The sequence below is a fragment of the Zonotrichia albicollis genome, chromosome 13 (genome assembly GCF_047830755.1).
Source record: "Zonotrichia albicollis isolate bZonAlb1 chromosome 13, bZonAlb1.hap1, whole genome shotgun sequence".
Taxonomy (NCBI): domain Eukaryota; kingdom Metazoa; phylum Chordata; class Aves; order Passeriformes; family Passerellidae; genus Zonotrichia; species Zonotrichia albicollis.
In genome coordinates this window covers 1,883,312-1,896,013 of record NC_133831.1, presented here as the reverse complement: position 1 = coordinate 1,896,013, position 12,702 = coordinate 1,883,312, and the positions used below count along the sequence as shown (strand labels likewise).

At 54.7% G+C, this 12,702-nt stretch overlaps 1 protein-coding gene across 2 annotated transcripts in view; it reads left to right on the top strand.

Moving 5' to 3' along the window:
• ZNF469 (zinc finger protein 469) overlaps positions 1 to 12,702 on the top strand; it is a 174,156-nt gene that overhangs the window by 133,822 nt on the left and 27,632 nt on the right. For both annotated transcript variants that reach the window (XM_074550757.1, XM_074550758.1), the window contains one exon: positions 1,267 to 1,377. The gene's annotated coding sequence lies outside the window, so the exon portion shown is untranslated. The remainder of the gene's footprint in view (positions 1 to 1,266; positions 1,378 to 12,702) is intronic.

Here is a 12,702-nt window from a genome sequence, read left to right as displayed (position 1 = left end):
CAATCTTCTCCCCGCCCTTCTCCCTATGCCCCTTTTATCCCCCTTCCATTTCCCCCTTTCTGTACCATTCCCCCCCTTCTATTCATTTCCCCCCTTTTTTATTTCCATTTCCCCCTTGTATCCCACTTCCTTTCCTTTCTGTCACCTTTATTTCCCTTTCCATTCTTTTCCCTGGCTATTGCCATTTCCTCTTCCCCCTTTTCCTCCTTCCCCCCCCCCTTCTATCCCTCTTTATTCCTTTTCCCCTTATATCCCTTTTTTCCTCCTCTTCTTCCCTCTCTATCCCTTTTCTCCCCTTTCCATCCTTCCCCCCCTTTCCCATCCATTTTTCCTCTTTACCTTTCTGTCCTTTTCCTCCTTTCCCTTTTTCCTCCCTCCCTATCCCCTTTTCACCCCATCCTTTTTCCCTTTTCCCTCCCTTCCCCCTTTTCTACCTTTCCCCTTTCTGTTTTCTACCCTGTTTTTCTTCCCTTTTCCCTTTCCCTCCCCTTTCTATCCTTTCCTTTATTCCCTCTTTTCCCCTTTTCTATCCATTTTTCTTTCCCTTTCCCTCTTTCCCTTTTTTACTCAGTTCTTCTTTCCCTTTATCCCTTCCCCTTTCCCTTTCCTCCCCATTTTTTCTCTCCCTTTCCCTTTCCCTTTCCCTTTCCCTTTCCCTTTCCCTTTCCCTTTCCCTTTCCCTTTCCCTTTTCTCTCAATTTTTTCTCTCCCTTTCCCTTTCCCTTTCCCTTTCCCTTTCCCTTTCCCTTTCCCTTTCCCTTTCCCTTTTCTCTCCATTTTTTCTCTCCCTTTCCCTTTTCCCCTTTCCCTTTTCTCCCCATTTTTTCTTTGCCTTTCCCTTTTCCCCTTTCCCCCTGCTTTTTCTGTCTCTTTCCCCTTTCCCTTTCCCCCCCATTTTCCCTTTCCTCTTTCCCTTTTCTCCCCATTTTTTCTTTCCCTTTTCCCCTTTCCCCCTGCTTTTTCTGTCTCTTTCCCTTTCCCCTTTCCCTTTCCCCCCCGTTTTCCCTTTCCTCTTCCCCTTTCCTCCCCATTTTTTCTCTCCCTTTCCCTTTCCCCCTTTCCCTTTCCCCCCCGTTTTCTCCCCCTTTCCCTGTCCCCTTTCCCCCCGGCCGGTGCCGGGATCGGATCGTTCCCGTTCTCCTGCGCTCCTCTCCTTCTCCCGTATCCCAGCTGGTGTGCGCTACTGGCTGGTGCCGCGCGAGGGGCGTGAGCAGCTCCGTGCCTGTGGTCAGTGATGAAGACTTTCTGCTCTTTTCATCCCCGCAGCACGGAGCCACCGCTCAGGGCCAGCCGGCAGCTCCTAATCCCCGAATTTTGGCCTTTTCCAGCCCCTTCCCAGCAGAATGCAGCCTTCCCCTCCGGCCGCCTGATGATGAGGTGAGTGAGTTCCCTTTCCTTTGCTGCCTGGTGTCATAAAAGTGGGATTTTTCCTGGGGGGAAGCCTGGGGGGAAGGGGAATGTGCTCTTTGCCTCACTTTGCTGCTGGGGGGTCACTCCAGCGCTTTCCCAGGGTTTGTTCCCCTCGGCATTCCCAGCTGGAAGCTCCTGCATTTCCCTCTGCAGACACAACTTTCTCCCCCTCCTTTCCCCCCTCTCTGCCTCATTCAATGACTCAACGAGGTTTGTCAGAGTTAAAAAATGATGCTCTTTGCTCAAACTATTCGGGATATTTGTGTCATCCCAGAACTTTTGCAGAGGAAAATCGTTGCCATTCCCATTCCTCCCTCCCGAGGCCGAAGCTGCCCCCGGGCCCCCGCTTGGGGCTGCTGCTGCTCCTGGGTCCCTTTGGCTGCTCTTGGCCGCTGTCACCACCCGTGACGGTGCCACCCCTGCTGGGAAAGTGTCACCCAGAGCCACCCCTGGCAGAGCAGGAGTTAATCCCACCCCCCCCTTTCCCCCCCTCCCTCGACTTCAGCTGCAAAAAATATGAAGCGAGGATGGATCCGCTCATCTGCGGAGCAGAGGAGTTGCTTTGATGTCGGTCCTGCTGTCGGTCCTTCCTTTCCTCCTTCCCCTCCTTTCCCCCCTTAACCCTTCCTGCCTGGAATTGCAGCCCCCCCATCCCAGCCCCGGGAATTCCGTGTGCGTGGCAGGGGGGGACACGCGGGGGCTGGAATTCCCTTTTTATCTGGCACCCCATTCCCGGGATGCACATCCCTCGGGGGGACACCAGGGACAGGGAGAGGGTGACGAGCGCCTTGTCACCTGTGGTGGCCTGGGAAGGCTGAGCTTGGAGGTGTTGGGTGTTGTTGGGGTGGGATTTTTCCCTGTGGGGGGATTTCAGGGGGTTTTAACCCCGTTTTTGCGCCGCTGGAGAAAAGCGCCGCTGCCGCTTTAAGGCAGAAGTGTCCCTTTAAGTGACTTTCCATTTGCTGTTTTGGAGAGCCGAGAATTCGGTTTCCCAGATTTCCTCTGAGTTGTGTGCAGGAGGCAGAGGGAGTTAAAAATGACTCGGGGAACCTTCAGCAACTGCAAGGCAGAGAGGAACAAAAAAAGGGGGGGAAATGATGTGTAGGGCATACACTGAGATTTGGGGAGGGGGAAGATTTAGGGAACAAAATAAAAGAGATTTAGGGAAGAAAAGGAAGGAGATTTAGGGGAGAAAAAAGGTATCTGCTACTGTTTCCATTTGGCTTCCTGATGTTGTTCCCAAATCCCTGCCTGGGGAGCCGGGAAATGGGATGGTGGGGAATACAGGGAGCTGGGAGGATGCAGCACCCCGGGTACCCAGGGGTTAACAGCCCTCACACCAGCTGGGGAGCATCATAAACTGCAGCCCTTCCCCACCAAATTAATTCACACTTTCTTTTCCTGATGTTTGCCCTGGGAAGGGTGAGAAAAATAAAAAAAAAAAAAAAAAAAAAAAAAAGAAAATTAAGAAAGGAGGGAAAAGAAGAGGAAGGGGAAAAAAAACTCCTAAATAAATAATGGGCTGGAAGGGGCTGGGGAAGGCTCTGGTTCCTCAATTAGCTGGGAATTGCCTGCTCCCGACCAACGGAAGGCAGCAGCAGCGTTGGAGCCTCTGGATTTGTGGAGCTCTCTCCAAGTGCCAAGTCTGGTTGTGCGGGACTTTGGAGGGGTAGGTGGAGGAATCCGAGCGCTCGGCTCCCTTAACCCCTTCGGAGCCGCGCGGATTTGGGAGCGCGGCTCCGGCAGCGCCGAACCCGGCGGCGGCTCCGCAGGGAGGGAGGGTTTGGGTGTGGAGAGCTCGGGAGAGGAGATTCCTGCGGCTGGGAATTCACCTGCAGGAGTGAGCTGGGCTGTGTCACCCTCAGTAACTGGGGACATCTGGGGCACAGAGGGGTTTGGGGAGGAGCAGGGGGTCAGGGGGTATCCATGATCCTTGTGCATGGGAGGAGAAGCTCATGGATTTTGGGATTGTGGAGAGGGTCAGGGGGTGTCCAAGATCCCTGTGCATGGAGGAGAATCTGAGGGATTTGGGGATGTGTAGAAGGTCAGGTGATATCCATGATCCTGCTGCGTGGAAGGGAGAAGTTCAGGGATTTTGGGATTGTGGAGAGGGTCAGGAGGTATTCATGATCCTTGTGGATGGGAGGAGAAACTGAGAGATTTTGGGGATGTGCAGAAGTTCAGGGGTATCCCTGATCCCTGTGCATGGAAGGGGAAGCTCAGGGAGTTGAGGATGTGCAGGTCAGGGGATATCCATGATCCTGCTGCATGGAAGGGAGAAGTTCAGGGATTTTGGGGATGTGCAGAAGGTCAGGGGATATCAATAATTCCTGTGCATGGGAAGGGGAGCTGGGGGTTGTGCTGTCCACATCCATGGCATGTGGTTCCCTGGAGCAACCACCAGGGAGCAGAGGGCACACAGGGGCAGGGCATGGACAGCGGGCACACAGGTGCAGGGCATGAATGAACAGAGGGCACACAGGTGCAGGGCATGAACGTCAGCGAGCAGAGGGCACACAGGTGCAGGGCATGAGCAGAGGGCACACAGGTGTAGGGCATGAACATGGTGGGTATAAAGGGTGGGTATAAAGGACAAGGGGAGCAGATGCCAGAAGTTTTTTGCTGTGGTGTTCCTCTGTTTGGGTGAGTGCTTAAAGCCTTCTGAAGTTGTGTGGTGACACTCTGTGTGTTGTGGCCACCTTGGCTGTGACACAGGACAGCAGCCACCAGGGATGGGTTTCCCTTTGGAGGGTCTCCTGAGGGTACCAGGATCCGGTGCCTCAGGCTTTGGAACAGAGAATCCATGGACCAAACCACTGTGGAAGAGGCTGGAAACCAGAAATTGAGGTATCCCAGAAGAGGATGGGTCATTCGTATCCAAGAAATCCTTCTGGATTTATCCCAACTCCAGCTGCAAAGGGAATTTCCAGCCCAAAGCTTTAGGATGCAGTTAGTGATGAGTATCCCCACGAGCAGGGTCCTGTCTGGGGCTGCTCCCACCCCATTCCCTGTGGGATGCACTCAGGGACACCAGGACAGACAAACCCGATGTGGGATGGACTCTGCTCTGTGGGGACACTCATCTCCCTTCTCCAGGATCCTGCTCCACAGGGACGGGATCCAGCAGGGCCTGGCCCTGTCCCCTGTGTTTTCCTTTGGGTTTGGATCTGTTTTCTTTGGGTTTGAGGGTTGGTTCCTGGTCAGCTGTCGCCGCTCTGGGTTGGGAATGCAGCACAGGAGTGCCCAGGGCTGGCAGGGCCAGGGGCAGGTGTTTGCTCTGGCCTCCTCCAGCTGCTCCCATGCCAGCCCTCCCTGCATCCCCACCTGCATTCCAGGCTGGCATGGGCCTGGCACCCGCTCCTTCCCTTCTCCTGCTCCTTTCCAGCCCTGTGTCCCCAGCCAAAAGCAGCTCCTCGAGGGAGATCTCTGGAGGCTCCTGGAAAATGCATCAAAAGGACCAATGCCCCCTTCAAACCCAGCCTCTTTTTGGGTTGAATCTGCTGCTTTTTAATTAAGGGATGCTGCCTGTCCCTCCTGCTTGGGAGGCAGGCGTGGATCAGCTGGGAAGTTCTAACTGGAGTAGCTGTGGCAGGGAGAGGGTTGGAGGGGAAACTGAGGCAGCACCAATTCAGATCCAGGTGTTCTCCCATTCCTTCTCCATCTTTCCTGGGGTCCTTTTTGCTTTCCTGGCCCTTCAGCCCAACCTCGACCAAGTGTCCTCAGACTGGTGGCTGGGCCAGCTGTGCTTTTGGGTATTTTTCCCTCTAAACCAGGGAATTTGGCTTCTCTGAGCTTTGCCAGAGTCTGTTCCTCCCTCACCCATTAGTGATGGATCAATTGATAAATCCAGAGTGGGTTTATCTTTTTTCCACTGAGATCCCAATTGCCACACTGATTATCAGGGATAAACACAAATCCCTGGCCTGGAGCACCCTGGGCTCTTCCTGACCTCCTTCAGAGCCAGGGATGCATCCCTGGAGCTTGGCTGGAAGGAGCTGGAGCATCCCTAAACCTGTCTGTGCATCCCTGGGGATGGGCTGCTGGGTGGGGCAGGCAATTCCCACATCCATGGCACTGCTCCTGGGGAAGGAGGAGGATTTTCCTTCCCATCCCTGCCATGTTTTGGGGCCTTCCTTGGCCAGAGTCCCGAGGGAGATGGGCAGGGAGGATTCCCCCATTTTCCCTGGGAGATGGGCAGGGAGGATTCCCCCATTTTCCCTGGGAGATGGGCAGGGAGGATTCCCACATTTTCCCAGCAAAGTGCCCAACTCTGTGGTGCTGCTGCCAAGCCTGCCCTGGGTGCTGGAGCTCCTGGGAAGATGTTGGGATGTGGGGTCTGTGTGTGCTGGGTCTCTGCCTCACCCATCCTCTTGGGAATCACAAAAATCCTGGATTTAGAGGTGGAGCATTGAAATGGAAGATTTAGGGGGTTTTGTCTATCTCCATTGGCATTAATCCTTTAATTTTTCCACCGCTTGGGAGCAATAAACCCTTCTTTTTCATGGTATTGTCCCCTCAGCTGTAGCAGAGCAGCAAGTGGTGCTTCCCAACTGCATTCCCAGGAACACCAGGATAAAAACCTCTGGCCACCAGTGTGAAATCCCTGCTTCCCTCAGCCACAGGGATGGGGCCAGGATCCCCCAGCTGTGCCTGGCTGCCGACAGGGAAGAGCAGGAATCCTCATTTATCCCCAAGCACTGCCCTGGGCTGGGCCATCCCTGCTGCCAGCTGCCATCCCTCCCCTCCCCAGGATGATTCCCAGGGGCAGGCTCCTCTGGACACTCTCCTTTTCCAGCAGGGAGGAATCCTGGCTGGGGGATGCAACCAGAGCTCCCTGGATGGGTGGGAATGTGAGCTAGGAGAAGTTTCCCAACCCAGGGTTCACCCCGAGGTCTTGGGGAGGGTTACAGGGCTCCAATCCAGGCTGCATCCCGGGGGATTTTTCCGTGGAACGTCCCTCCCCTGGCTGGCAGGGTCACTGCTGGCAGCACTGCAGCCATCCAGGGAGTTTTGGAGCATCCAAAGGCAGCAGGAGCTTCCCTGAGCACCAGGCAGTGGCAGCAGCCATGGGAGGCCTTGGCTTGTGGGGAATATGTCCAGTGGGATGGCTTTGGGTGGGGCTGGATAAACCCTGGAGGTGGGAATGGCTGGATGGACATCCCAGGGAGTGCTGGGTGTGGGAATCCACATCCCAGTGGGAGCTGGATGTGAGGGATGAAATCCCAATAGGAACTTGGTATTGGGGATGAAATCCCGGTAGGAACTGGATATTGGGGATGAAATCCTGGTAGGAACTGGATATTGGGGATGCACATCCCAATGAATGCTGGATGTGGGGGGTGAAATCCCAATGAATTCTGGATGTTAAGGATGAAATCCCAATAAGAACTGAATGTGGGGAATCCACATCCCAGTGAATGCTGAATGTTGGGGATGAAATCCCAGTAGGATCTGGATGTTGGGGATGAAATCCCAGTAGGATCTAGGTGTTGGGGATGAAATCCCAATAGGAACTGGATGTAAAGGATGAAATCCCAATAGGATCTGGATGTTGGAGATGTCCATCCCACTCCAGCCAAATCCACCAGAGGGGCCCAGCTGAGCACCCCCTCTGATTTCAGCACAGTGGCTGAGTTTTCCTGAAGCAGCAGCCGATTCCAGCAGCCAGGAATGCTCAGAGGAAGTGATTTTATTTCCCTGCTGGAGGAAGCTGCAGCTCTTTGAAGTGGGCCCAGAACCTCGGGGGGCTTCAGCCTTTGGCATCAGGGTTGGATCACCCCAACCCCAAATCCAGGGATTGTGGCCACTGAGGGGTGTCCAGGGCACTGCTCACACCCCATTTTGGGAGGAAAACTGAGGACTTAGTGCCTGCAGGAGCCCAGATGTGGCTGGGTGGGATTTGGGTCCTGCTGCTCTTGGGAACATCTGGCTTTGCCACTGTGTCCCGAGGCGCTGGAAATGGTCACATCCTGATTCCGGAGCAGCTCCCGGCTTTGGGATGAGGTTTTAGGGCTGGGCCTGTCTGGGTCATTGCAAAACTCCTTTGTGCTTTGGGGCTGTGGCTGCCTGCTCTAAAATTCACCCCAAAAAGGCACCTTCTTCTCTGGAAGCTGCAGGAATGACTCTATGGTGGGATCATCCCTCAGTGATCATCACTGCGATCCTGGACTGGAGTAATGGGAATGTGAGTGGGTTTGGGTCAGTTCCCAAATGAGTCCCACACCATGGAATGTGGGACAGGCAGTGGCAGGGACAGAGGAGCCCCCCATGGGTCTGTTTGGAGCCTTTTTGTTCATTATTCCATTGAAAAATCAGGATGCTGTTGTAGCAGCCCCACAGAGCTCTGGGGGCAGCCCCCTAGAGTATCCTCCTCCCTTCCCAAAATCCCTGACTTCTGGAGCATCTTCCCATCAGAGCTCCAAGGCCTGGATGTCCCAGCAGGGGCAGCTTGGAGCCATCTCCAGCATCCCTGGGAAGTCATTCCCATGTGAGCCAGGTGCTCCCTTCTCCTGGATCCACTCCCATGGAGCAGGCAGGACAGTGAGGAACGGCCTCTGCAGCCTTTGGGGTTTGCTGTGCTGGGAATTCTGCATGTGCAGAGTCCTGAGGAGCCCTCAGGGCACACAGGGGAGGTGCTCAGGGCTGCTGCAGGATGCTCCCAGCCTCGGGAGGAGCTCTGTGCCTTGGGAATCCTCATTTGGCTCCATCCGTGGGTCCTGCTCCATCCGTGGGTCCGGCTCCATCCTCTCCGTGGGGATGGGACTGCAAAGGCTGCAGGAGCTCTGGAGGGAGAGGATTGATCCAGATGCAGCCCTTGGAATGCTGAGGGATGCTGGGTGCCCAGAATTCCAGAATCTCCATGCCTCCCTCCCTCCACAAACCTTTCCTTGTGCTTCCCATGGGCTCCACCAATCCCAGGAGTGCTGGCCCAGCAGGGATTGGTGTCGTGGGGAAGCAAGACAGGATCCCACCCAGAGGATCACCCAAACACCTGCCAAGGCTGGTTCCTGTGCCAGGAATTGGTGATCCCATCACCTTTACCTTGCTCCCTGAGAATACTCCCTTTGGAATTAGAAGGTAGTGGAAGGAGGCTGGACATGTCCATGAGCCCACATTGCTGCTTTTGGGTTCCAGTCCCAGATTTAAAGCTCCAGGTGGTTTTGCAGCCCAGAAAATCCCAATTTTTCTTTCACTCCCAGCACCTTCAGCTCTGTCTGGGGCTGAACTTTTGCCCTGCAGACAGAGCTGGATTTAATTGTGCCCCATAAAGCAGCTCCAGCTCTTCCCTCCAGGAAGGTTCATGAGGAGGATGGAAAACAGGCCCTTAATGCCCTAAGAATTCACCTCTCTTCCCCCATCTTCCCTTCCCTGAACTTTTAAGCTCATCCAAAAAGCTCCATACATTGATGGCAGGGCTGGGATGCTGCAGCTTTGCCAGGAGGGCAGGATTTCCGCGGAGTTCTAAGTGGAAGCAAATGGTTTTAAAGGAAATTAAGTTTACAGCTCTATAAAAAAAAAGGCATTTTATTGCTTTGCTTTGCCTGTCAGTCAGGAGAGGCAGGAGGTAAAGGAATGCTCAGAGGCTGGAGGCAAAGAGGAGCAGACCCATGGATCTCCAGGTGGATGGATGTGGGCCCTGCAAAACCCTGGATGCTTGGAAGTGATGCTTAGGATGCTCCAAGCTCTTAAATGTTGGCTGGGGATGCAGACACAGCAACACCTCAGGGTTTATTTATGGGATAAAACAGCAAATCCCTAGGATTTATTAATGAATCTCCTCCCATGGCATGGATTGGATGGCTTGGAGTAAGCAGGAATCAAATGGTGGCGTTGGATGTCCATGGAAGGCAGCAGGAATGGAGGGAGAGGAAGGGTTGGTGCCTTCATGATCCAGGCAAGGAGAAGCCTGTGGGACCCAGCTGGATCTGTCTGTGCATGTCCAAAGGGGCTGGGAAGATCCCATGGGATGGGAAGGATGACAGCCAGTGGGGGCCTGAGCGTGGCATGGCCCCAGTGCCACCCCAGGGCCATCCCTGCTCTGGATCCTGGGTGTGGCAGGAGCTGAAGGCTCTGCTGGGCTCCTTGGGGGCTGCACACCCCCTCCTCCCCAGGTGGGGGAAGAGAACCCGTGCAGAGATACCACGAGAAATCGTTGCCCCAAAGAATGAGAATGCACCCATAATTTGCCAGTATTTTGTTGCCCAAGCTTTGTCTCCAGTTCGACAGAAATTTGCAATGTCCAAGATTCTACACTCTGTGGATGATTTGCTCATTGCAGCTCCAACACAGGCAGAGATAGAGCAAATCCATGCTGGTGTTGTTACTGAAATCCAAAATGCTGGGCTTGAAATTTCTGCAACAAAAATCCAAGAAGTTCCACCCTAGAAGTATCGAAGATGGAAGATGACTAAGAAAACAACACCGCAAAAGATGCAGCTCCAGTGTCAGCAATCTGCAAGACTTACAACAACTCTTGGGAGAAATCCATTAGGTCAAACCTGTTTTGCTCCAAGGACAGCCCCAGGAGCAGCTGGGTGACATGTCCCCATTGTCCCCTGGCGCAGGGGATGGCGCAGGGGCTGCTGTGGCCGTGCCCAGCCGGGGGGCTCTGTCTGTCCCCGAGCTGTGGGAGAGGCTCCGGAGCAGGAACTCCCCCTCTGCAGCTCCAGCTGTGTCAATAGAGCAGCAGCAACAAAGGGGCTCTTTCTCTGCCTCTGTTTGTGCAGGGGGACAGGGACAGTGGCGCTGGGGACAGGCCTGCAGGGAGAGCTGTGGGTTCCTGGGAGGGAGGGAATCCTGCCTCTGTCATTAGAGCCATTGTTATTTTCTTATTAATTATATCCAGCTGTTTTCTTATTGACTATATCCAACTTTTACAGATTAGGGGAGGTATATATGTATGTGTGGGAGAGTTAAGTCACAACATCCCTGGAAGTGTCCCTTCCCTCCTGTGGTTCCATTATATTTATTAATCTGTATAAGTGTGTGTTTCCATTTGGGGCTTTGTTGAGGGCAGGTCACTGAAGCAAGGGAAGAGCAGTCTCTGGAGCCAGGATTTTTCCCAAATATTGTCCAGGACTCAGGGTGGCTGCACAGCCCTGGCTCTGCTGGCACATCCCTCCCTCCGTGCCTCTCCCACATTCTCTCCATCCCCATCTCCAAGGACCTTCCTTGACAGGAGCATGTGGCGCATCCCGGGACAAGGGTGGACATCACAGGGACAATGCCAGGCTCTGGCTGCTGCTCTCCCACCCAGTGATCCTGCAGGAACTTCTGGAGAGCTCTGCAGGACTCCGAAGCTCTCCCTCACCAGAGCATCTCCAGGGATGCTGTCAGGGATGCTCTGCAGGCTCTGGAGCAACAGCTGATCCTGGAAACCTCCTGTGCCCTCCCTGTGCCCCCAGGAGCAGGGCCAGCCCAGGTGCAGCAGCCTTGGGGGTTCCTGTGCTGTGCTTCCTCCTCCTCTGAGCCCCAGGAATCCTCTGCAGCCCCGGTGTCAGCTGTGAAAACAAGAGCAGCCCCTTCCTGCACGGCCCCTCTGGCACAGCTCTGCTCTGGGCTGGGCAGCTGAGGGGTCCCGGCACTGGGAGCACTGGGAAGCTCAGCTTTGGCCACTGGAGGATCCTGGCCTCATTGCACTGGGAGCACTGGGAAGCTCAGCTTTAACCACCAGAGGATGCCCAGCTTTATTGCACTGGGAGCACTGGGAAGCTCAGTTTTGGCCACTGGAGGATGCCCAGCCTCATTGCCAGCTCCCAGATATCGGATTCTGGGATTGAAGTGATGGAATGGAAGAGGTGAGTCACTGGATCCATGCATTGTAAAGGGAGAGGTTCCCACCATGTCCTGGTGGGAGCACAGAGCTTCTCCCGTTTTTCTCCCCAAAGCTGTTCCTGCATTTTAAACCACACATTTCAGGATCTTATCCCTGCTTTTGGCACTGCTGCCATCCTGCTGGAGATCCCAGATTCTGCCTGTGTTTGTCACCAGCCAGGCTCCCAACCCAGGGAATGTGCTCCAGGTCTGCTCCTCCCTTCTGCTGGTGGATCAATCCATGGAAGTTTCCTGCAGAGCTGCTGGGAATCTCGGGAAGCTTTGCTCCATCTTGAAGCCAAGGATGTGGCAGGAGGCTGTGCCTGAGCCAGTGTGCAGCTGCCAGTGTCAGACTGGGAACAGCTGGGGTTCTGCCCCTTGATCCCCATTTGCTCCAATGCTGGATTTGGTGGTGGCTCCATTCTGACGTCCCTGCTGTGACACCAGCCTGCTGGATGTGACATCCACCCCTTTTTCCCTTTCCCACAGGATGCCCAAGGCTCTGAGGATGAGTCTGCAGTGAGGGGATGAAGCAGAGCCATTCCCATTCCTGCCTGGCCTTGGGAAGCAGTGGATTTGTGGGAGCATCCGTGGGGATAGAAATCAGCAGCTCTGCATGGCTGCTGCTGATTCCCACACACAGATCCATGGAAATCTCAGAGCTGACAAAGACAATCATTCCTGCTCCAGAGGCCTCTCCAGCAGGAGCAGGGGACTCCCAGGGAGAGCGGAACATTTGTTCCTCAAAAAAACCTCCTTGCATGGAGCAGGGATGGATTTTGGCGGCTCCTTCCCCAGCTGGATGCTCTGCCCCTGACCCAAGGGTCACCTTTGGGGACAAACCTGCTGTCCCCCGAGCTCTGAGGATGCCGTGGAGCTGCAATTCCCGGGATTCCACCACTCCTTGGAGCCGGGCAGAGGAAAACAAAGCCCTGCAATTAAAGAGCTTCTTAATTGCAGCGCTACACGCGGCTCTTCCGCTGCTTTCTAAGTTTGGGGCCGTAATTACAGCGGCAGGGAAAGGCAGCAGCTGCGGCCCCGTGAGCCAAGCCCTGCCTTCCAGGGATTCTTGGATTTGACCGTCTGGATCCTGGGCTGCAGCCTGGCATGGGATGAAAGGGAAAAGCAACCCCAGCTTTGCTGGGCAGAGCCCTCGCAGCCCCCACCAGGCTCCTGGGGCAGTGTTTGTTCCTCTTCTGCCTCTTTTTGCCTCTTTTTAATGTTTTTTGGGGTTTTTTTGCAAAGCAGCTTTAAAGAAAACAACCCAGGGAGGTCCTGTCCTGGTCAATCCATGCAAGTCTCAGTTTGGAAGCAGTGGCCAGGAAGATTAAAGGGTGCCTGGGCAGCAGGGCTGGGTGTCAGGATGCTGCATGGGCTGACAGGGAGTTGTCCTCCTGCTGTCTGTCCCTGTCCCCAGCTCAGCTGGTTTGGGGACAGCCCATTCTGGTGAATCCATTCCCTTCTGCCTTGTAGGGTTGG